This window comes from Hydra vulgaris, chromosome 14, assembly GCF_038396675.1.
Source record: "Hydra vulgaris chromosome 14, alternate assembly HydraT2T_AEP".
Classification (NCBI taxonomy): domain Eukaryota; kingdom Metazoa; phylum Cnidaria; class Hydrozoa; order Anthoathecata; family Hydridae; genus Hydra; species Hydra vulgaris.
The window spans coordinates 33123306-33147500 of NC_088933.1; the positions used below are offsets into that span (position 1 = coordinate 33123306).

The 24195-nt window shown below is 26.8% G+C and overlaps 1 protein-coding gene across 1 annotated transcript in view; it reads left to right on the forward strand.

The window, feature by feature from the left end:
* The first annotated feature begins 4251 nt into the window (after window positions 1–4251).
* LOC136090652 (torsin-1A-like) overlaps window positions 4252–24195 on the forward strand; it is a 61073-nt gene continuing 41129 nt past the window's right edge. Inside the window, exon 1 of the mRNA XM_065817478.1 lies at window positions 4252–4349. The gene's annotated coding sequence lies outside the window, so the exon portion shown is untranslated. The remainder of the gene's footprint in view (window positions 4350–24195) is intronic.

Here is a 24195-nt window from a genome sequence, read left to right on the forward strand (position 1 = left end):
AAATGACTCACGCAAGTTTATAATAAAAATCATCATGATTATCTTTTGGATCAAAAAACTTAAAAGCTTCTTGCTTTATGGTTTTGAATTCATTATCCTTAAAATCTTTAAACTGAGATAACACCAAGTCACATTGCTGTGGCAATAAAATCCTTAAACTCTTGAAGTACACAAGTAAAGTTTTCAAACAATCAACCAGTTTTTGTTTTGTCAACTCCATCAGGATATTAGGTTCAAAAATACTAGATGCTCTTATCATTTAATAGTTCAATGGAAATTTGTCACAAAAGCTTTTCACCATTCAAACAATCAATTTTTTGGCAATTCTTTTATTTAAGACAATGTTATTAAATTATTCTTTTTCAGACGATGTAGTTCACTAGAAACAGAAAATCCTGCGTTTAGCTTTTCATCAGGTAACAAGTTATTATTCAAGAAAAAAAAAATCCAGATCTTTCAATATTTTCCAGCTTCTGTATTTTTCAGGGACATCTGGTTTTGCAATAACTTCAAGCAACTTTATTATTATTTCCTTCACATCAAAGTATAAAAAAGTAACCATTGGCTAGTCTGTCTGGTATTATTTCAGAAAAGGCTCATTTATACTTGCATTATAAGCAAAGAAATAAAACTTGGGAAGCGTAAAGCTATCTTGAAAAGCCTTTTTAGTGTCTCATAGCTTTTACATTTTGGTCATTTGGATTTAGGTAAAGCCTTTCAGAATAAAGATAAATTTTTCCACACTTTGATCCACCTGTCAATAACCTTCTTGTTTTCAACATATCTAAAGTATAAATCAATTACCATTAATAAACATTTTATATCATATCTAGTCATATTGTTTCTCTTGTCAATACTTTTGTATTAGTCAGCCAGTCAGATATTTCAAAACGAATGTCGTCTCTCTTACTATAATTGCCAGTCTCGATTACTATAATTGCCTTAATGTCATGTAAAAACTTGATTGTCGTAAGCATGTAAACATGTTCTGAATGGAGCTAGTACACTAAAAGTAGTTACCTTGTTGAGTAGAAGTTAAGAGGATAGAAAAAAGAACTAGTAACATAGTTTTAGTCTTCTCTCTTTGTTGGACTAACATATAAAATATAATAGGCAGAATTCAAAACTTTTTTTCAGATTCCATTTTGTGACAGCCTCTCTAGTTTTTAAACTAGAGAGGCTGTCACAAAATGGAATCTGAAAAACACAAAAATAAAGTAGTAAAAGATGGTCTAGATGATTGAGAGTCACTTCTTTAAATATCTTGGTAAAATTGAATAAAGAATGTTTTAAAAAGTAAGGTAAAACTCAATACCTTAAAGCAATTTTGACATCAATTAGCAGCTTATTTTACATGGACTTTTTTGTTGAATTACTTGAAGAATAAATATGTATTTGTTCAACAATTTTTGCAGCCAACAAAAATAAGACCGTTTTTCAAATAAGCCAATTTTGCTAATTTTTTGAATAAGGTATTCCTTAATAAAAAGTACTAAATACGCATACAACATAGTATTCAACTGAAACTTTTTTTTTTTCTAAATATAATTAGCAATATTGTATTCTACAAAAAGTAAGGACCTGCGGAAAAAATTTATTTTTAACAGCAACTTTATAAAGTTTTCGATAAAAAAATGTCAACTTCACTGTAATTAACCTTTATATCTTCTTTTTATCAACTTAAATAATAGCTCCTCATCTTCTTCTAAAAATATGTACTTTATAACTCATCTCAGATATATTGAAGAAAGTAAAGATTGTTTGAAACGATAAAAATGTCTTTTTTAAAAAAATGCATGAACTGATTTATGGAACACATTTTCTCACCCTCAAGTTTATACATTCATTTACTGTATTAAAGAAACACATTTTGAATGTTGCTTTGTTATGTGGCATTTGAATTTATGTTCCGACATTATATCATGCACATTTGGAAATAAATTTGGTTGAAGCGTTTGTACTTTTAATTTAAATAAGAAAAAAAACTGACATTATTGACAAACTTATGTCTTCAAAAAAAAGTTGATTCTCGATCTAATATGAAATAATCGATAAACCGTTCAGTTACGTTTGCAATTTTCTAGATTTTTGTATTTGGGCACAATAAATAAATTATAAAATCAACGTAAATTCAAATTTTAACTATTATTACATAAAAACGATAAAATCTTGCGAAAATGACCCAATATTTGTTAGTATGACTATGGTTCTTTGTCTGAGTTGCATTAAGTATACTTTTTTAACTAATGTTTTTATTTTAAATTTTTACTTAAATTTTCACTTAAGTTTTCACGTTTCATTCATTGAAAACAAACACCAAGACATTCTTTTACAAAAAAGTAAATCCATAGACTCATCTTTAGTACCTTATGAACTAAGTTACTTTATGTTGTATGTTACATCTTATCTAAATAAAAGCTTCATGTCATACTTTTTAATGAAAAAATATACATATATTGCGATTAAAAAAATAGATATTTTTGTTCTAAAAAACAAATAACATTTCTTAAATGCATAACTTGAAGTAGTGATTGACCGAAACCAAAATTTGAGCCAAAACCGAAAGTACCGAAGTTTCGGTTCAGTGAAGCCGTAGACGAAACCGAAACCGAAACTTCGGCCGAAATTTGAAAAAGAATGTAAAAAGTCCCTAAACATTTTATGATGACCGAGTTAAAGCGAAAAAAATATTTTACATATATCTAAGCAATCACCTTGTAACATAATTTGATAAAAACTATAATATGTCAAGACATTTCAATAGTTAAAGTTTATAATTGAAATATTTTCTTTGCAGAACAAAGTTTTTTTCCATGTTTTCTGGCAAAAGTCTGTTTCTTTCATTTGAAAGAATGTCTCCAGCAGTTGAAAACAACCTTTCCAATCTGGTAGATGATGGTGGAGGTGTTAGGAATTTCTTTGCTACTTTTGCCATATCAAATTTTGCTTTTAATGTTGTTTTCTTATATAGATCTATGAAACTTCAGACCATCTTCGGAGTTTGAATCAATTTTTGAGATATTGTTAACCCAGCCAGGCATTGTATATTGCAACATTTCAGTCCTCTGCCGTTTTGATCTGATGTCAAATAAGGGTATTGTTCCTTTTTTAACTGCAATAGACTCAAGTTGATCTGAAGTTGGCATAATTTCAGGGCTGGCGGTAATTGCGAGTGTTGCTTTTTTAGTTAGGAGATTCCTTTAGAGTAAGATGTGATGAAAGTCCGCTAAGTAATTGAAGTTTTGGATTGTGCGATCCTCGAGATATTTTCAAATTGCAGATATTGCAAGTTGCGTATTTGGAATCACTGGCTGTTACGGTAAAATGATTCCACAAATAGCTTTACTTTCTATTATTTTCCATTTTAAAATTTAGCACCGAGAAACTTTTGATGAAATTATTGATTTTGGTTGCTTCACTGAAATGTTAACTCATTTAAAGAAGGATTTGAGAATAGTAACTTGAAACTATTACTCAACGTGATTTAAATTAAAATTTCTACAATTTTTATAAATTAAAAATTGATTTACTAACAAACGATTACAATTAGGAAATCGTCATAATCCCACTCTAAATTTAAAAAAAGTTATATAACCTTAAAAAAAAATCTTATAAAAGTTGTCTTGTAACAAACTTATGACATTCTTTACCCATACCTCCACTAATATCAAGCATTAGTGGTGTCAAACTGCCATGTTCAACTTCACGAACTCGTTCGCCATATTCTCTTTGTTTTCCTTTTCGTATTTTCTAAATAAAGCAGCTAGATCCCGATTTTTGTTACTCATGGAACTGACATGCGTAACTCTTACGTCATAAATTACTGTCTGTCCATTTCGCCAAAAACCATTTGCTTTAATATCCAAACAAGCTTAGTTATTTTATTTAACTAAGTTGAAGCAAAATCACAACGCGCGCCCTACAACATGTTTAGAAATGCGTTACGTTCAGGAGGCATGGAACTGCTTTCATATAAAGATTAATTAATAAGCTTTTATTAAGTCCCATATTTATGTCAATTCCAAATTTCACAATTAATTATATGTGATTACATGTTTTTTACCTTACATAGAAAAATTTCATATTTTATGAATGTTCAAATATTCGGTGTTTTTTTTTTTTTGAAAAGTCCAAATAATAAAATAAACTTTCGGTTTTGTTTGTAATTATTAAATAGCTCTTATTTGTTTATGTTAAACAAAATTTTAAATAAAAAACAAGCTGTTTAAATAAAATTCAATTCTAAAAAAGCAATTTGGTTTTAACATATATTTCTTATATTTAACTATTTTTACATAATAAAAAGTGCGAAGAAAAGAGATTCTCGCAGTTTGTTGGTTCAATTTTAGGTAACCTAAAGATTTTTTTTTATTATAACTTTTTTTAAATAAATATTAATTATGAGAGCAATATTCGTAGCTGTGAAAAATATAAATATTACTTTGGTTTTAAAAACCATTTTCCATCATTTGTTTATATAACAATTAATATATCACTAAACCTTGTTTTTAATCATTCATAATTGTTTGTCGAAAATAATTGTTTATATGGTTTAATTTTGAACGTGATATCAATCAGAATATGAGACACCACTGTCAAAAAATCAAGAATTTAGGTTTGCAAAGTACATATCTTGATACAAATGTAAGCATATATTTTTATTATAAAAAATAAAAAAAGTTGAAAAAAGTTTTCTTAGAATGTTTTTTAGAATCAACAATATTTTGATGTAAGTTATTCCAATTAATAGCACGTTTTGTTAAGAAATGGTATCTCTTTAGACTTTTTTAATATTTGTCTATGAAACCTTGTATTACGACTCTCGTATTTGAAATTATTAAATCAGGTTGGTGTTCCAAAGTTTAACTATTTTCATTTTTACTATTTTGTAAAAATGAACTATGTTTGTGCCTTTTTGCAAGAGTCTTGAATTTTAAAGTTTGTGTCTTTTTTTAAGAGCCTTGAATTTATTTTATTAGCTTTACCAGACACGTAATTAACTTGAATAGACCATTTTAAGTTGTTTGAAATCATAATTACTTAATCATTTTTAAATTTTGTTTCTGGTAGTTCAAATCTGTTTCACACTGAATCATACATATTGTATATATGCTTCGTATTTTTGCTACTTATATGCATAAGTTTACATTCGCTAACATTAAATTTTAAAGCCATAATTTTGAACATGTCATCAATTTTTTTAGATCTGTTTAAGTGTTTTCTATATCAGAAAATGATCTAGTTATGTTAACTATTTTTATATCATCAGCATACATTTTACACATAGTTGATAACTCATTGGGTAAGTCGTTTGTATTAACAGTAAACAATGACGGACTCACGACTTTTAATTATTTCTAAAACAGTACAAAAACTTTAGGATTTGATGACCGTAACTAATTGCACCCAAAGTATTAAAATCATTTGAAGCAATTATACTTTTAATTGAATGAGGGTTCTCGTCAAATGCATTTTCTTTATTTTTATTTTTAGATGCTGTTAAACAAAAAAGTAGTGATTTTTTTTTTTGGCATTTTACGCTATTTTGATTTTTTGGGTTATGCATTAATCAAGTTAAGCTGAATTTTTGATTTTCTCTTTGGTTTACCTTTTACAACATTAGTCCAAAGCCCCTTTTTACCTTTTCCATCGTTACAGTTTTGAAATTCTAACTAGGGCCTGCAAATCAAATTTTTTGGTATCGATTCGAATCACGAATTAAAGCAGGTTTTGAATTGCAAATTGAATTGAATCTCGAATCAAATCAGCATTTTTAGGATATCTATGTTTTAGTTAAACTTAGATTTCCTCAAAATGCTGATTGGACTCGTGATTCAATTTGATTTGCGAATCAAGACCTGCTTCGTATAGTGATTCGATTGGAAACTAAAAAAGGTGATTTGCAGGGCATGAGGTGTCTTTTTTATTTTGTCTTTGTTTGCAAAGAATGCAGTGTATCAGGTTTGTCTTACGCATTAATTGATGTTTTGGCTGATTTTGCTCTACTTGCCACAAATATAACATAAAGTATTGAAAGATGGTTTACAACGTTTAGATGATACCATTTTTGTTTTCAAAATAATAAAAACATTTTCTGTTTTAGATGTTAGTTACAGTTTTATGGAAAAAACACTCTTATCAAAAATTACTAATTGCAAATATCCATAGTATTATCTACTTTATTCTTACTAGCAGAAAGCAGCCCGTAATACGGGTTATAGTCGGTCTGTTACATAATAAATTTATAGTGGCTGTTTTCCACAATTTATAGTTGCGAAACTTTAACTAATACCCTTTTTGAAAAACGCCTTCAAATTGAAAAAATTAATCCATTTGTAAAATTAACATAAAAAGTATGAGAAGGTAATATAATTTACCAATTATTTATAATTATTTGAGTTTACGTTTTTAGTTAGTGACACAAAATAATAACATCATGCTTAAATTGACGAAAAACTAAAACTAAATTCTTGTTTTTTGTTACATGAACTTTAAATAGTTATTAAGATTAATATGAAGTTGACATTATTATACAGGAGTTATTAAGTTTTGGCATCTCCTTGATTCATTTTTCTTTAAAAACGAAAATTGTTATCTTAAATTCGTTAAACGACTAAATAAATTTATCAAAAATATTTAAATTTATTATAAATAACTAAGCAATTGATTACAAATATGTTTCAATCAAAAAAAATTTAATTAACAATCAAACATGTGTATAACAAGTTTAAAAAAATATGTAAACTCTTATCTTTTATATTGCATTAATGCGTCATATGGCAAACCTAAAATAAAAACTGTAACAGATAAGTAAACATAAAAGAAAAGAAAAAACTGAAAAACAATTTACTTGCTTTCGGTAACCTGTTGTCATACTTCAGTTTAATTTATTTTTCTAAATTTTTAAAAAAACAAAAACAAATTCCATCTTAAAAATAAAATATAAACTCAATAAAAACAAAACTGCCAAAAAAATAAATAAATAGAACTTTATAAAAAACTAAAACAAACAAAATGTAAACGATTTAAAAAATTAAAAGGAGTAATCCTTTCTACTTTATATCTAATAAAAATGTTATATATTAAATGCTAAACTATTTTCTATACACACTTCAATTATAATATGACCTTAACGACAATTATTTATCTTAATATGATTCTTTATGTAATATTTATAAACTAATAAATAATAATTAAATTCCATAAGGTGAAAAGTTTTAACTCGCTTGAGAGATCTTTCCCCAATTACCCCGTGCATTTTGAAAACGCGCTGGTATTTGAAATGAGAAGAAATGATCTAATTTAACCCCTTCTCCCACCAAACCAAAGTTAATTTAGTTATTTTAGTAATATAAGTTAAATAAACAAACTATTCATTATGTATATATATTTCACTCAGCAGTTCTTGATGACAAATACTGAAGCTGTTCTAAAAGTCTCGTTGTTTCCTTTTTTTTATTCGTTTTATTAGATTTTTTTATTGCAACCTAGTCTTTCTATCATAATGTATAAATTTATTGAAAATAAATTAAAACAAAACAAAAAGAAAAAACAAAAAAGAAAGAAACCTAACTAATATTTTATATATTATGTAATATTAAAGACAAATAGAAAAGACCAAGTTTAACAAGTAAGACACAGCTTCAATCAAAGATATTTCTAACACTAAATGAACTAAATCAAATTTTTTGAAAGTTATTCTTTCATTGGCTAAAATATATTTTTGCTCTCCACAAATAACTTTTTTTTTCATTTATCTTGTCCAGGTTTTGTTTGACATTGTATTCTTTTAAAATTCTTCAATAACATGCTGACTGGTAAAAATATCATTCTTTATTTTTTGAACGTTTATTTTTCTTTTAAAACTGTTTTGGTCATTCAATTATTCAACTGAAAAACTAACAAAATCCAATATTTGAGACATTAATAAAAGTTTGCAGACTTTAAATCAAATTTAAATTAAATGCAAAATTTCTTTGAAGTAGTAGGCTCTAGGATTTAAATATTTACTTGTGATTATATTTATTTATTATCAGCGGGTACTCGTGTTGGTGGACTAAGACTGCACAGTGTAGAGGTTTGCAATATAAATATATTTTTAATCTTCAATGCCGTTATAGTATCATTAAAGATTAACAATATATTAATTTTTTTGTCTTTTATCACATTCTTACTAGCAGTAAAATAATGCAGGATGTAACCAATACATCAATAAATTTGTATAAAAACAATTTAGCAAAATGTTTCAAACGATATAATATATAATGAAAGTCAAAAAAATTTTAAATAGCGTATAAAAGTATAAGAAGAGAAAAAAAGAGTGAGAATTAATTTAAAACATAAGAATACTCTTCAAATTTAACTGGTGGCCATAATGTACATTCATTATTGTTTAACCTTTTTTCGGCGACTGTTATAATCTTTAAGTTTGAATAATTTTTTTCTGAAACCTAGATTATTCGTGGTTTACTGATTTAAAAACTGAATCATTTAGTTTATAATAAAATGACCATTGTCAAATAATACAGTCGTTCAGCCTGAAAGACTGGATACTTTGATAATAGCTAGAACGGCCACTTGGTCCTTGGATTTAGCTAAAAATCACAATTATGTATTGTGCATTTTTATAGTTAAAAAAACATTCTTGGAATATTGCAACATCAAAACTATTTATTCGAAACTGCAATATTTGTGAAAAACAACAACCTAAAATATAAAATGTTAAACAAATGCGTTGATGAGTAAATTTGCACTTTTACGGTTTAACTTGCATCACTTAACTAGCTTTTTACATAAACGATAACAGTGAAAAGAGTGTAAATAAAATTGTGCAAATGCAGCACAATAAGTTTGGCAAACTAGAGGAATATAATTCGGTAAAAATGTAATAATGAAGTGTTATAATACTTTCGACACCAATTCATAACAAACTGAATACCAACACCAATCGATAACAAACTAAAAATATTTCAGTTTAAAATACATGAGCTTTAATACAAAATGTTAAAATATAATACATTATATCAAATATAAATGCAGCTTTATGCAAAAAAGACAACCAAATTAATGAAAACTAGTTATAATATAATAGTTTAGGCTGATAGTTAGAACACTGGAATCATATTTGCTTGAGTCATTATGATTTTTATACATACGCTTTAGCAATTTTTTAATAGTTTTTTTTAATTATATTAGTTTTAGAGCAAAGATGATGATTATAAAAATGTTATTAGTTGGAACTTGACAATCTGAGCATCATTTTTCAAACTGTAGAAACTTAATGATCTTGTTAAACATTTGTATTATATAATAGCTAATTCAAAATTGATCGCATAAAATCTCTCTTTATTAATTAATGGCTAAGCAAGCATTTGGTATCTCGCATTAAGCTAATAATAGCAATTATTTGTTGATAGCTTTACAAATAGTTTAAAGGTTCAATTAATTTGTAACAGCATTCTACAATACTTCCGCATTAGGCAGGAACAGTAGTCAATACTAAGAAATCACCCAAAAAGAATAACAATTATTAATACAACAGGGATATTTGTAGAGAGTTAAAGATGTTTAGTTTTTTTCTCTGGCTTCAAAAGGACTTTACAATTATCCAAGTTTTTTGTGTTAGTTTAACAGTACCTTGAAAATTCTTAATAGAAATGAGTTGTAAAAAATAATTTTGAGCCTTATGCTGAAATTTATAAAAAAAAAAACATTTCTTTGTACATTTTTTGATACATTTTTAAACCATTCAAAGTAAATCGTAGTTTTGACTTTCATTTAAAAATGTAAATTTAACTTTAAATTTAATGCAAACAAATGTTAACTATGATTTATATATGTTTATATATAGTAATTTTGTTTTCACTGGAATCAATTGGAACTTCCTGTTTATAGCTTATATCCACAACACACTTCATATAGTTTAACTTTACAACCGTTATATTTTTCAGAATTATTCATATTTATATGCGCGTCTATTCATTTTTTTATGCGTATTTATTCATTCTTTTATGCGTGTTTATTCATTCTTATATGCGCGTTTAACGGCGAGTCAACCACCGCACAGTAGGCCAGAATTCACTTTTACTGGACAAAATTCATAACTAATTTATTATTAGGGCTGTATTGATTAAAATTAGGATGATTAATAATATCATGTTTGCGCTTCTTATAAAGGTGTTGTTTTTTTAATTCTTTTGGTATTTGCAAATATTTTTACGAGCGCTATGTTTACTATGTTTTACATAAGTACCAATATGAGGTCGCGTTTTTTAAAAAAGTGAATATATTTTTTATTTAGTTGCTATGTGTACCTAATTTTGCTTAGCAGCAACTAACTTTTAATAGTTGCATATGATTTATTTGTGCTATGTATATTATTTAGCACATGTTTTATTATGAGATCCTCGCTCGTGAATAGCAAAAGTAATTTTACTTTAATATGATTAACTAATTACACATGCTATTACACGTTGCTAGACAAACTTGTTTTCCTGTAAAAAAAATCATATTCTAGCTTTATTAATTAGTTTTTCTAATTAGCAGACTTTACAAGCGTCTGCAGAATTTTTAAAATTTGCATAGTTTTATTGTTCCCATTCATTGATAAACATCAAAAACCTTTGACCATGTACGCTTCAAGTAGTACAAGCTAAGCAAACAATAACTTACAAGAATTTAAAGCTGACAAATTTGCAACTTTTCTTTTCTTTGATATTGATGATGATTTTTGAAATGATAATTTAGGTCTGCCGAGTTGTTTATTTTTACTATCCTTCATTATTGTGGTATTAAAATCATTTTCAACCCAACCTGGATTCTTTCTAATAAACTTTGCACCGGTAAATTTACTTTTAATCCATCTCTGACCATAATCAAAATGAATAAATAAAATTGACTCTCAAACTTTTTGCTTTGAAACTCGATATCTTGTTCTTTAATGAAATCGTATACTTTCGTATATAGTATACAAGAATACTGTCTTCTTTTTTATGTATTGACAGACTGCTGAGTTAAATAAATAAGCGAATTTTTTTTCTTGTGCCACTCATTATATCTTAATAAAAACAGCATTTTAACACCTAAAATACCTAGCCACAACCAAACCAACCAAAATAGATTATTAAATCAATTTCGTTTGACAGGCGCTAAATTTATGACAACAAAATTTAAATTGGAATACATATATATATATATATATATATATATATATATATATATATATATATATATATATATATATATATATATATATATATATATATATACATATATATATATATATATATATATATATATATATATATATATATATATATATATATATATATATATATATATATATATATATATATACGTATAATTATATATATGTATATTTATATATATATATATATATACGTTTAGTATGAGTAAAACCGTGATATATGTTTTCCGCGATTTTTAAAACTTTGTGCAAATAAAATATTTTGAGCGCAATCACAGATTTTTTGTTAAGTAAAAGAGTTCAATTGTAAAAGAAAACCAGAGTGGCGCCTAGTGGCAACCAGATTTATGAAATTTTTAAAGCAAACATAAATAACCTTTAAAATATTTGAGTATAAAAGCAAAACATAGCAATAAAAAAAAAAATATTGTCAATTAAAAGCAAAAGTTAGACATTAAAATATAACATATTAAGCATAATTAAAATGGTTATAAATATGTTAATTACTTACCAATTTTAGTCTAACAACTTTTAAAATCCAGATAATATATAGAGTTATAATATAATATTTTAAAAAGTGCGATATTTTGTGTAAATGTTATTTATTTCTATCGATTTTTTAAACAACATTTTCGCCTTCATAATTTTTTTTTCTAATTTACATTAGCGTCTACTTCAACCACAGGATTAGCACATTCAATAAAACTTTAAGTGTATATAAACGGTTTTAAACAGTTTTATAGTTAGTTTATAATGGTTTGAAACCATCAAGATATCAAAATTCTGATTTTGGTTTTTATACTTTTGTCCAGTTACTGGCCCACTGTGCACCGATAAAATCTCAAATATAATTTTATATAAACCATTATATAAGCTTTTATGTTTTTAAACAATATATAATAATTTTATATAATATATTTAATAATTAATATAACTTTTATATAAGCTTTTATGTTTTTATATAGATTTATTTAAAAGATAAATTAGGTTGTTGCCACTGCTATTTATTTAAAAATAAATAGCGCTGGATTTATGTGACTACGCATATAGTTGTAAAATAAAATTAAGTTAAACTCTACAGTACCCATTTTATTTTTAAGTTTCCGGATTATCCCATCCGTAGTTCGAGGCTTTTCTCCCTGTTTGTAAGTATGCTTTAAAGGAAAAAAAAAATTCTTCTATTGGATTAAGCTGTGGCGTGTATGCTGGCAGATACTTAATAGCTATGCCATGAGAGGCTAGCGTTTGTCTAACAGAAAGTAGAACTTACAGTCGTCCATAACAAACACCAATGCTTCCACATCTGCATTCCTAATCGCTGGTGCCAACAGTGTAGTAATGAAAGTACAAAATGAATCTGCATTCCAGTTTTTATTTCATATGGCAGCATTCCCATTGTTGAAACAGCATTAATCAAGCTAATATTCTTGCCACAATTACAGTTTTCTCGAAACAAATTTTTCTTGTTTCCTGGTAAACGAGTTTAAAAATACTTAAGAGGAAAACTTTTTAAATTTGATGATGGTTAATTTAATTTAGTATTAGATCTTTGTTTAATTTTATTATTTTATTTATTGATGGATTAAATTATTATTTATTTAAATATTCATTATTCTAAATTTAAATTTAATTATTTATAATTACCATCAATACTCAAATATTTACTCTATGGATAGAAGAGAAAATAGTTGTGCAAATTATAAAACAAGGAAAAATGTTAGAAAATAGTACATTAAAATGCTTACACATTTAGTTGAAAAAAATGAATCTACAACAAGCATTTCCTTTTCTCTTTTCAAAATCTTGTTGTTAAGTTTAAAAGAGGAGAATTCAACGAAATGACTGCATTCAAGTCGTTTTCTAATAAAAAACGAGGTAAAAGACCTAAAAACGCTCAAATAAAAAATATTATTGAATTATGCGTAGGGGAGACCGGGGCTAGTTGGCCGCAGGGGTAAGTTGACGAACTGCGTTTATCTTTAGAGCCTTTCATCAGAAAGTGACAAAAATTACTCAGAAACTTTCTCATTGACCATTTCATCATTCACTGTAGTATTGTCAGGATTCGCGCATGCGCATGGGAGATATTGAGATTTATGCGTTTTTTAGACAAAAACGTAACTTTTAGAACATCGCTTCCTATTTACTTTACAAAGAAAATATTTAGTCGTATGAAAAAAAAATTATTGTAAAAGTTCCAGTCACAATTGGTTTACTATATCCAGTCAGACTTTTTTTTCAAAGCTGCCGTTTTTCAGTATCTATAGACTGTTTATTAAAAAAAAAGCTTTCGGGGTAAGTTGACAAATTTTTTACGGGGTAAGTTGGCTCATAGCATTTACTATGAAAAAAAAATATTTCTTTTTTTAAAATTATTTTTTTTAATTTTTTTTATTTTTAACAATATTGAAAATATTTATTCTTACAAAAAAATTAAAAAAAAATTTTGTTTAGTTTTTTTTTCCACAGATAAAAGGTGGGTTACTGTTTGGCTTTTATGCGGACTAATATTTGGTACCAGCTAAAAGTAATATTAAATTTTGGGATAAAATTGTTGCAAAAATTAATTTAAAAAAAATTTCTATTAATTTTGCACTTAATAGTGCATTAATAATCATTTTTATAGTTTGCGCCAACTTAACCCGGGGTGGGGGCAGTTGGCGCAAATTTTTTTTTTTTTTTTGAGGGTCCGGAAAGGCCCCAAGAATTTTTTTTTATAAATGAATACAAATTTTATAAGATACCCTAATCTATACTCTTTAAGACTACGCTTTAATATTTTTAAAAAAATGTACTGTTAGGGCTACAGAGCTCATAGAGTAAAAACCGAGCCAACTAGCCCCGGTCTTCCCTACAAGAAAATAATCTTCGTACGCAAGAAGCAATAAAAGAAAATTTTTTTGCAGCAGGCTTCAATATGTTTCAGCTTACTATTTCAAGAAAACTCAAGCGCTTAGATTTATCAAGAAAGTGTGCTGTGCATGTGCCAGAAAATCAAAACTCAACACGTGTTATTGATGCGTACTACGCATTTCCAAGCAAAGTTAACGGAATTTTAAATGGAAAACAGTTATTTTGACGAAACTGTATCCGACTTATGTTAGACCTGAATTAGAGTTTCGTGCACCAGTTTGGATTCCACATTTGAAATAAAAAAACTTGAAATAGTTCAGCAAAGAGCTGCAAAACTGTACAAGGTTTACATTAAAATTCATATGAAAAATGTTTATCAAGCTTTGGTTTTAGAAAGTCTTGAAACAAGAAGAATAAGACGGGACCTCATTTAATATTTCAAAATAAAAACTAGTTTAAACAAAGTAAACTGGTCTCATTTAAACTCAAAAACTTTTTCTTTAACTCTAAAAGGTCCATCTTCAAATATCAGAGAAGAACCAAACAAAAATAGTGTCTGATTGGAATAATTTACCAAATAACTTAGTAACATCAAAAACAGTTAACGAATTCAAAAAAAAATTAACTATTACCTTATATACATCAAATAACTAAACTCAATTTTCTTTTAATTAAAAATTTAATAATTAGCCAAAACACACAGGCATTTTTAATTAACCGAGTTAACGCATATTATTTTATGCGCTATATTAGACGATTTAAGTCTATATTAGACAATATTTTGTCTGAATTTATTTGCCGTTAACTTTAGAAAGTCAGACTAGAAAACTTTGGTTTTTGCGCTAATGCATTTTACAATCTACAGGAACAAATATTTTCCTGCGGCTTTACTTCGATGTTATAAAAAACAATAGAATTTTGAGTAGTGTTTGGGGTTTTATTGTTTATTTTCAAGCCTTTTAAATTAATATAAATTTGTTTTAAATTAGGTTTTTACTGTTGCATTATTATTTAAAAAAAAGGAAGTTTTAGAGTAAGAAATAAATTAAATTTCTTTTTATTTAATCATTTTAATTTAACTTTTTATAATAGCAGTTTAAAACCACTATTGTAAAAAGTATTTATTAATTATTTTTCTGCATAATTTTTTAACCAAAGTTTTCTCGTTTGATTTCACAAAGTTCTCAGAAATTAAGTGCCAGACAAAATATCGTCTAATTTTATAAATAAACAAATATGATTAAAAATTTCTCGGAAATTTTCAACTCGGGAAATTTTCCGCAAATTTTCCGCAAATTTTAAATAAAGAATAGGTTATTTTGAAATTATTAGGTAAAGTTTTATAATTATTTAGGCAGTTGTTATGGACAATTTTATGGTGAAATATTGTAAAGCAGATCATTCAAATTTTAGAAAGCCCCCATTGAAAAACACTTTTTTTGGAATTTCGTTGAGTGTTTTTTTTATTATAACTATAGGTAGTTATAATCATTTGTTTCAAAGTTTTCAAAACTATTTATCGTGTTATTTGCTAAGCATATTGATGTTCATTATTGTATTTATCAATATTTTTTAAATTGGCCTACTAATGAGTGAAAACTGTAAAATATATATAAAAAACTTGATAAAAATATTTGCAGTATTTTACATATTTTTCTTGATTTAAAGACCGTATTGATTATAGAAAGACATAAAAAGTAAACATTTTTCTGCTTTTATCGTTTTATGTTTTGTGAAAATAAATAAGACAACTTTAAAAAAACCTTTTCTATCAAAAAGGAAAATATATTTGCTAAACTTAAACTATTTAATAAAAAAAATAGCAATAAAAATAAAGAACTTATAATTTTGAGGTCATAAATTCCAGCGCTATATTTAAAAGTACATTTAAGCGGAAGCGCAGTGGTTAGCGCGCTTGCCTCTGAAGCTAAAGATCTGTTGTTCAACGCCAAATCATGGCAAGTTTCACAACATTTGTAAGAAAGAAGGCGTAAACTTCCTTTCAAATGCTCTTCCGCGTGTTCTGTGATAAGTCCGTAAGGACATCTTGTGGCACCTAAAATAAAAATTAAAAAAAAAAAGTCCCATTCGCCACAACCTTGCTAGGACACTTCGACTTTAAATTAATATATTAAATAATGAGGAGGCAAGGGGGAGGTGGGAATCCGTAAAAAGTACCGTTTTTGTTTAAGAAGAAAAGGTCCTTAAAAACTAAAACTCACCCAACTGAGTTGTTTCAAATACACGACTAGCCGACTAAATTCGTTAAAAAACTGACTATAACTTGAAAATCAACTAATTTGATTGGGTGAAACATCCCCTTCTCCCAAACACCCTTCCCCTAAAATTGTTTCTAAAAAATCACTGTTTCTTAAAACACTCTACAAAAATGATGCACAATAAATTTTGTTAATCTAAAAAAGACTTAATTCTTTGTATTTTTTATGAATATTTTACACCGTAGTTGAGAAAAATAAAAGGTAAAAATATGTTATGCACAAGCTCAGATGACAAGCTAACACGGAAACATATACTTTTGTTGTTTTAAAAAATTAATGTAAGTAAAAGTAGCTTACCGTAAAAACCCCTAACTCCGGATGTAACCTAATTCCGGATGGTTTTAGTAAAAAGTTTCATAACTCCCTTAATATAATGAATTTATGAATAACTTTTTTTAATTAATAAACGTCTTTACCAGACAAATCGAAAAATATTTAAAAAAAGTTATATAAATTAATGCAATCATGAAAGATTTCAATTTGAAATCTCTCATAACTAAAAAAACAAAAAACAAGAAAATAATAACTTTGACTTGCAACAAAAAAATTAAAAAAGTAAAAACACTATTTTGTGCAGAATTTTATGCTGATTATTTTAGCCAAAAAAAAATTAAATTACCTTTTAAAATAAATGAAAAAAATGAAAAGCAAATTTGCTACCAGCCAAAAAAAAAAGACACCTAATTCCGGATAGAGGTAATTATTATTTTATGTACCTAAAAAAAATAATAAACAAATTAGCCAGTAGCAATAAACAAATACACTTTTGAGTCCCGGATACAGTTAATTACAATTGGCTATTTTATTTTTTATCATTTTCATGCACATAATATAATATATTATGTTCATGAAAGTAATAAAAAATAAAATAACCACCAGGGAAAAAATAATTGACACTAATCCAGATACAGCTATATTTTTTAACATCCATAAAATTAACGCATTTGTGTTAATTGTATTACTGTATTAAAGAATATGGATAATTTTAAACAAAAAGAAGAGCGAGAGAGTCGAATCCAGCTAGCTATTCAAGCTATTACCCAGTGAAAAAGCGCACATGGGATACGCGTGGATTTTTTCCACATGTAACCCATGTGGGGATTATTATTTTGTCCCATGTGGGTTTCATATGGTAAATCCCACATGGATTCCATATGGTAAATCCCATATGGGATACGCGTGGGTTTTTACCACATGTAACCCATATGGGGATTATTATTTTGTCCCATGTGGGTTTCATATGGTAAATCCCACATGGGTTTTATGTGGTAAATCCTACATGGGATATAGGTGGAAAATACGACATGTTATAGATCTTAAATGCCACATATTTTAATCCAAATGGTATAAAAGTAGTCAATACTAGACAAATGAAAGTCCGAATGCTTCTATGATAATTTTAAAAATTCTTTTAATTTAAAAATTACTTAAATAGTAATTTAAAATTAATCATCGAAGCTTTCAGAGAGGCTTAACTTAATCTGGTATTTGCTACTTTATCCCATTCGGTATTCAAAACGTGTAGCATTTTTGATCTTTTACATGTGATGTTTTCCACCTATAACCTATGTGGGATTTACCTTAAACTATTATGACGAAATTTTATAAAATTAAAAAACGTGTTGCAAAATGAATTTATTTAAAAATAAATGCTATTAATCAATACATCCAAAACGAATATTAAAAATATTTTTTCTTTTGCGATTTACACGCCGTTTTTTGTCAATTGAATTAATTAAATCGCTTCGGCTTATATATATCGGTTTTTAGTATCTTCTAACTTTCTTCAAACATTTTCAAAAAAAAAAAAAAAAATAAAAACAAATATAAATAAATATAAATATAAATATAAATATAAATATATATATATATATATAGTATATATATAATATAGAGAGAGAGAGAGAGAGAGAGAGAGAGAGAGAGGAGAGAGAGAGAGAGGCAGAGAGAGAGAGTGAGCGAGAGAGAGAGAGAGAGAGAGAGAGAGAGAGAGAGAGAGAGAGAGAGAGAGCAATTTTAATAAGGAACCTTATTAGTCGAGCAATTTTAATTATTAGCCAGTTTGCGTAATGATCTTGAACCCATGAGGAGAATCCTGAAAAAAAGTGATCAATAAGGAAAAGTAGTTAAACAAAAAAACGAAAACAAAAATGTAAAAACCTACTTTTTCAATGATGTAGACTTCTATAATAACAGGCCTTGACATCGCGCAAAATGCCGTAAAAACTGAAGGCCGATTAAACTTTCACTTTTACTTATATTGATATATTTTTATATTAGGTAGGGTGTAATGGCAGCCTATGTTTTCTAATAATAATCTCTAGTAAAAACGGAAATATAAAAAGAAAACCAAAAAATTGTTAAAAGATAATCATATTTTTCGTATTTCAAATTTCATTAAGAATATTTATGTAATATTAAATAGTATCAATAACAAGCAGAACCATAACAAAGTATATATCTATATATTAGAAAGATAACTGTATTTTTAATTTTTTTTGCTAAAAATGGTAACAATAAAAATCACCAACAATAAAAAACACCAATAAAAGTTGATTCAAGCAAAAAAAAAGTTTTATCAATATATCTCAACAGGGTTAAAGTCCTTATACTTGGCAACTTGTAGTCAATACACATACAATCATATAAACTTCGTCGCATAGCAAAATACTCACATATGCTCTACATATAATATCTGAAGTATATAAAACTTCACCAACATTAACTTTTCTCATAGCATTAAGGTGTTCGAATAGAATATTTGATTGAAGCGAACTTTCTTTATTTTTTAAAAATCTAACTGCTTCAAATAAAGCTGATTTTGTTTTTATTAACTTTAATTTGTTTACAGCTAAATATGAAATATTACAAATTGTGCCATTATGGTTAGCTACAAATGAATAATCATTGAAAATTACTAAAATAAATAATGAAACACCAAGTTTGTACATTTTTGATTGTATGTGTAAACTTTTTTTATTAAGCTGGAAAACAATAACATCGTTATTATCACTTAACAAAGATTGAATATCGTCAAATATAATTTCATCCTTTTTTAGAAAATCATTTAACTCATCTGGTAAAATGCTTCGAAAACCGCTTGAAGTTACATTTTTTCTAACTTTACTTGCTGGTGTGGCTAAACAACTAGGCGGAATATTTTAAAAACAGATGGTGGGTTTAAAGGTCGTTGCTTCCCATATTTGCTTTCAAAAGGTGCTTCATTTGGCCAATGCAGTTGACATAATGCTGTATAGTCTGTAACAATAAAACCAGTTCTTGGGATAGCTTCACTACATCTTTTTCTCTCCTCTAGATTCTTCGGGAATTTATAAATTAATATTTTTGTCGTAGTTGAGTATTGATATTTTTGTTGTAGTTGTAATTGATATTGTAGTTGTATAAATTGATATTTTTGTTGTAGTTGAGATAGTTCGACTTGCAAAGAGATACACAGCATTTTAAAGGCATTTTTAAGGCATTTTAATTATTAAAAAAACTTATCGTTAGTTTGACAATATTATTACCTTACAAAGTTAACGCCTTGAACCTTACATCAACATCAAGACAATAACAACGTTATTGTCTTGATGTTGGGCTATCTAATTTATAAACCAATCACATTTTAAAGATTTATTAAAAAAGCGCGAACACAAACTTTCATCTAATGTTAAAAGATGAAAATGTTAACACAGTATTAGGAATTGGCCTTCAGTTTAACAACTTTGTTGCGCGATGTCAAGGCCTGTTATTATAGAAGGCCGCGGTCACACATAATATAATATTCTGAAACTAATAAACAAACATCTAAATTTCTATAAGTAAATTTATTCTTTGATCATTGCCTTCATATCCTATCTTATTTTCATATCATAATCTATTATGGAATTATTTATATAACATATCACAACAATATTATTAAATTTGTGATGTTCAAATATCATATGAACATTCTCTAACATGTTCATATGATATTTGAATATAGTTCTTGAGTATATTATCTGCAAACAATTGACTGATGCAAGTTCTAATGTTGTCAAAAACCAAGCATGCATGCATGGGACACTGCAGTGTCCCACAAAGAAATGCAGGTTTGAAAGTCAAATTTTCTTTATTAAAAAAAAAAAAAAAATAGGGAGGAGATAAGGAGGTTTCTGTAACTTTTTTTAGGCTCCAAAACTTTTAACTTTATATATAATAAGGTTCATAAAACTTAAGGGACTAACGAAGTACATTGAGGAACAAAAACAGGATATTTACTGAAACTTTTAAATTTTTAATCTGGAGTACCACAGTGTAATTGGGAATAAAGTCTTTGGGTCCAGTATTCAAAGTAATATGATCTAAAGTAATATATAAATTAAATAAAATGCTTTAAAATGCATGCAGTTATACATATAACTCCTGATAGTTAACTATATGTATAACTAGTTATACATAAAATTTATTATATAAACTTATTTTTTAAGGTTATGCTTGAACAAATTAGAACCAATTAATTCAAATTCAAGATTTAGTTCAAGTTCAAGTTATTTGTTCATTGTTTTTTCACTATTTTATATTTATTTGTTCAAATATTTTAACTAGTACTAATTCTTACTACAGTAAGAATATTTATCATTGTTGAACGTGATTTTATTAGTAACTTAATTTTACTATCAACATATTTTGACAACACCCTTTACATTTTAAATGATGACAGCTTTACTTTTCTATTGATGTTAAATTTATTACGTTTCAATAACTCAGATTGAATTTTAACTGAATTATTGTAAGCTTTGTAAGGGTTTGTTGTATCTCAAATGGTGTTGTAAATAAAGTAAAAATAATATATATATATATATATATATATATATATATATATATATATATATATATATATATATATATATATATATATATATATATAGTATTTAGGCTATGGGATCATCCATAAATGATGCCAGTAGATAGAGGGGCAGTGTGAGTTTAACAATAATTGACAATGGGGAGGAGATGTTGAGACCAAAATAATGTCAATTAAAAAATTGAATTAAAAAAAAAAGTAAAATATTTTATTTTAAAAAAAAGTAAAACAATTTATGCTAGCTATGAGCAGGTTTTAGAGGTATTTACACCAACAATGTGGTCTAAAAACTTCTTGCTTTTGTTGCTTAAAACTGTAGAGGATCATAGGAAAAACAATTTAAATTCAGAAATTAGCTTGCTTATCTGAAAGAACAATTTACGCATTTTTTTTTTTTACTTTTAGTACTGTTGAGAATAAATGTATAACTGAACCAGAAAAAAATTGATGGTATATGCATTTTTTATATTATATTAAAAATTCAGATATACCATCATAATACGATAACAAAAACTGACATCATTTTCAATGGGAAATGGCAAAAAATTGACTGAGTTTGATAAAGGGTGAAGTTGTTCAACAAACCGGGTCATCATCTGACATCATTATGCATAGATGACCCTACAATTTAAGTAAAATAAGTAATCAATTTGCCATATTTCTCTTTAGAAAGTGTAAGAAAAAAGCATTGTTATGCTGAGAACCTACCTATTGAGCAAGCTTTGACCACCTATTTTACAAATTTGAGAGACAGAAGTGGAAGTGCGAATCACAAAAGAACTAATAACAATGCTCTAAATTGATTTTAACTTTGTAGACTAGCATTAATATAGTATTTAGTAATAATACATGATTTTTATAATTTGTATTTATTTCCATTAATTATCAGTTGTCAGTCTCCATTTTATAAAATGAATTAAAAAACTATTTATTTATAGTATAATAATAATACATAAATACTAGTTTCCTAATGCTATTATCATCACAATGTTAATGGTATTCGTTTTAAAGTGAAATTTTGTATCAATTTTATTGTTTTAATGTTATATTTATATATATATATATATATATATATATATATATATTATATATATATATATATATATATATATATATATATATATATATATATATATATATATATATATATATATATATATATATATATATATATACTATACATATATATATATATATATATACAAAGCTTTCAATAATTCAGTTAAGATTCAATCTGAGTTATTGAAACGTAATAAATTTAACATCAATAACAACATAAAATCACGTTCAACAATGATAAACATTCTTACTGTAGTAAAATATAGTACTAACTGATAAATTTGAACAAATAAATATAAAATTAACAAAAACAATGAATAAATAAAAACATTAACTTGAACTTTAACTAAATCTTGAATTTGAATTAATTGGTACTAATTTATTCAAGCATAACCTTAAAAAATAAGTTTTTATAACAAATTATATGTATAAATAGTTATACATATAATTAACTATCAGGAGTTATATGTATAACTATATGCATTTTAAAGCATATTATTTTATTTAAACATTACTTAGATCATATTACTTTGAAAACTGGATCCAGAAGCTTTATTATCAATAACACTGTGGTACTCCAGATTAAAAATTGAAAAGTTTCTGTAAACATCCTGTTTTTGTTTCTCAATGTAGTTCGTAAGTCTCTTAAGTCTTAAGGACCTTATTATATCTAAAGTTAAAAGTTTTGGAGCATAAAAAAAGTTACAGAAACCCATCCTATTTTTTTCTTTTTTAATAGAGAAAATTAGGAATTCTTTGACTTTCAAACCTGCATTTCTTTGTGGGACACTGCAGTGTCCCATGCATGCAAGATTGGTTTTTGACAACATTTCAACTTGCATCAGTTAATTGTTTGCAAATAATTTACTCAAGATCTATATTCAAATAACTATAATATTATCCTAATAATACGTCTATTTGCACAAATCTTAATCTTATTTCTATAAGGAAAGATAAAAATTATTCGCGGTACTTACATACTTGCTTGCCATTCTCTTTATTAATATAAAATAATTTCTCACAAAATAAACGTAACGCAATGCAATGTCGATTTAAAAAATTTTTTTTTAGTTTTTTTTTAGTTTCCAGCTTTTAAATTAATTCCCATGCAAATCCCACGTGGGATTTCCCATGTGTGTAAATACCATATGGTTCCCACATGTAACCCATGTGGGATTACCCACATGGGTTTAAGGTGACAAATTTCCATACGGATACCACATGGGAAAATCCGTCCCACATAAATCCCATAAATCCCACACGGAACCCACGCGGAACCCATGTGGGACGCGGTTTTATTTTTCACTGGGTACTGAAAAAAAAATATCATACGTACAAGCTGCTAAGTGTTATAATGTGGCAAAATCTACACTTTTTGACAGAACAAAGGATCATCTAATAATCGAAGAGCGCCAAGAAAGATGAGCAACATCACTGAAGCTATTATTGTTGATTTATTAAAATTTATGAGTGCTATAGGCTTCGGCTTGAATAGAAAAGACGTGTTTTTTGTTGTTAAAAACTATTTAAAAGAATTAAACCAACGTAGTCTATTCAAAGACGGCAAACCGACTAGAAAATGGTACTCCGGTTTCATGAATAAATAACGTAAAGAAAGTTGCCTAAGAAAAGTAAGCGGTATGCAAACTATTAGAGCTGTGACCACACAACCAGCTATAATTGACAATTGGTTTGAGCAATTAGCAGTAGCATATAATGAACATAATTTAGGCGATAAGGCGTTTCAAATATTTAACTGTGATGAGTCTGGTTTGCAATTTGATCAAGGCAAAGTCAAAATTATTTGTAAAAAAGGAACAAAAAACCCTTAAAAGCTAGCACCATCGAATAAAAAGCAAATGACGACAATCTTGACTTGTTGTGACGCATTCGGTAATTATTTACCTCATCAAATAATTTATAAAGGCAAACATGTTATGAAAGACTGGTGC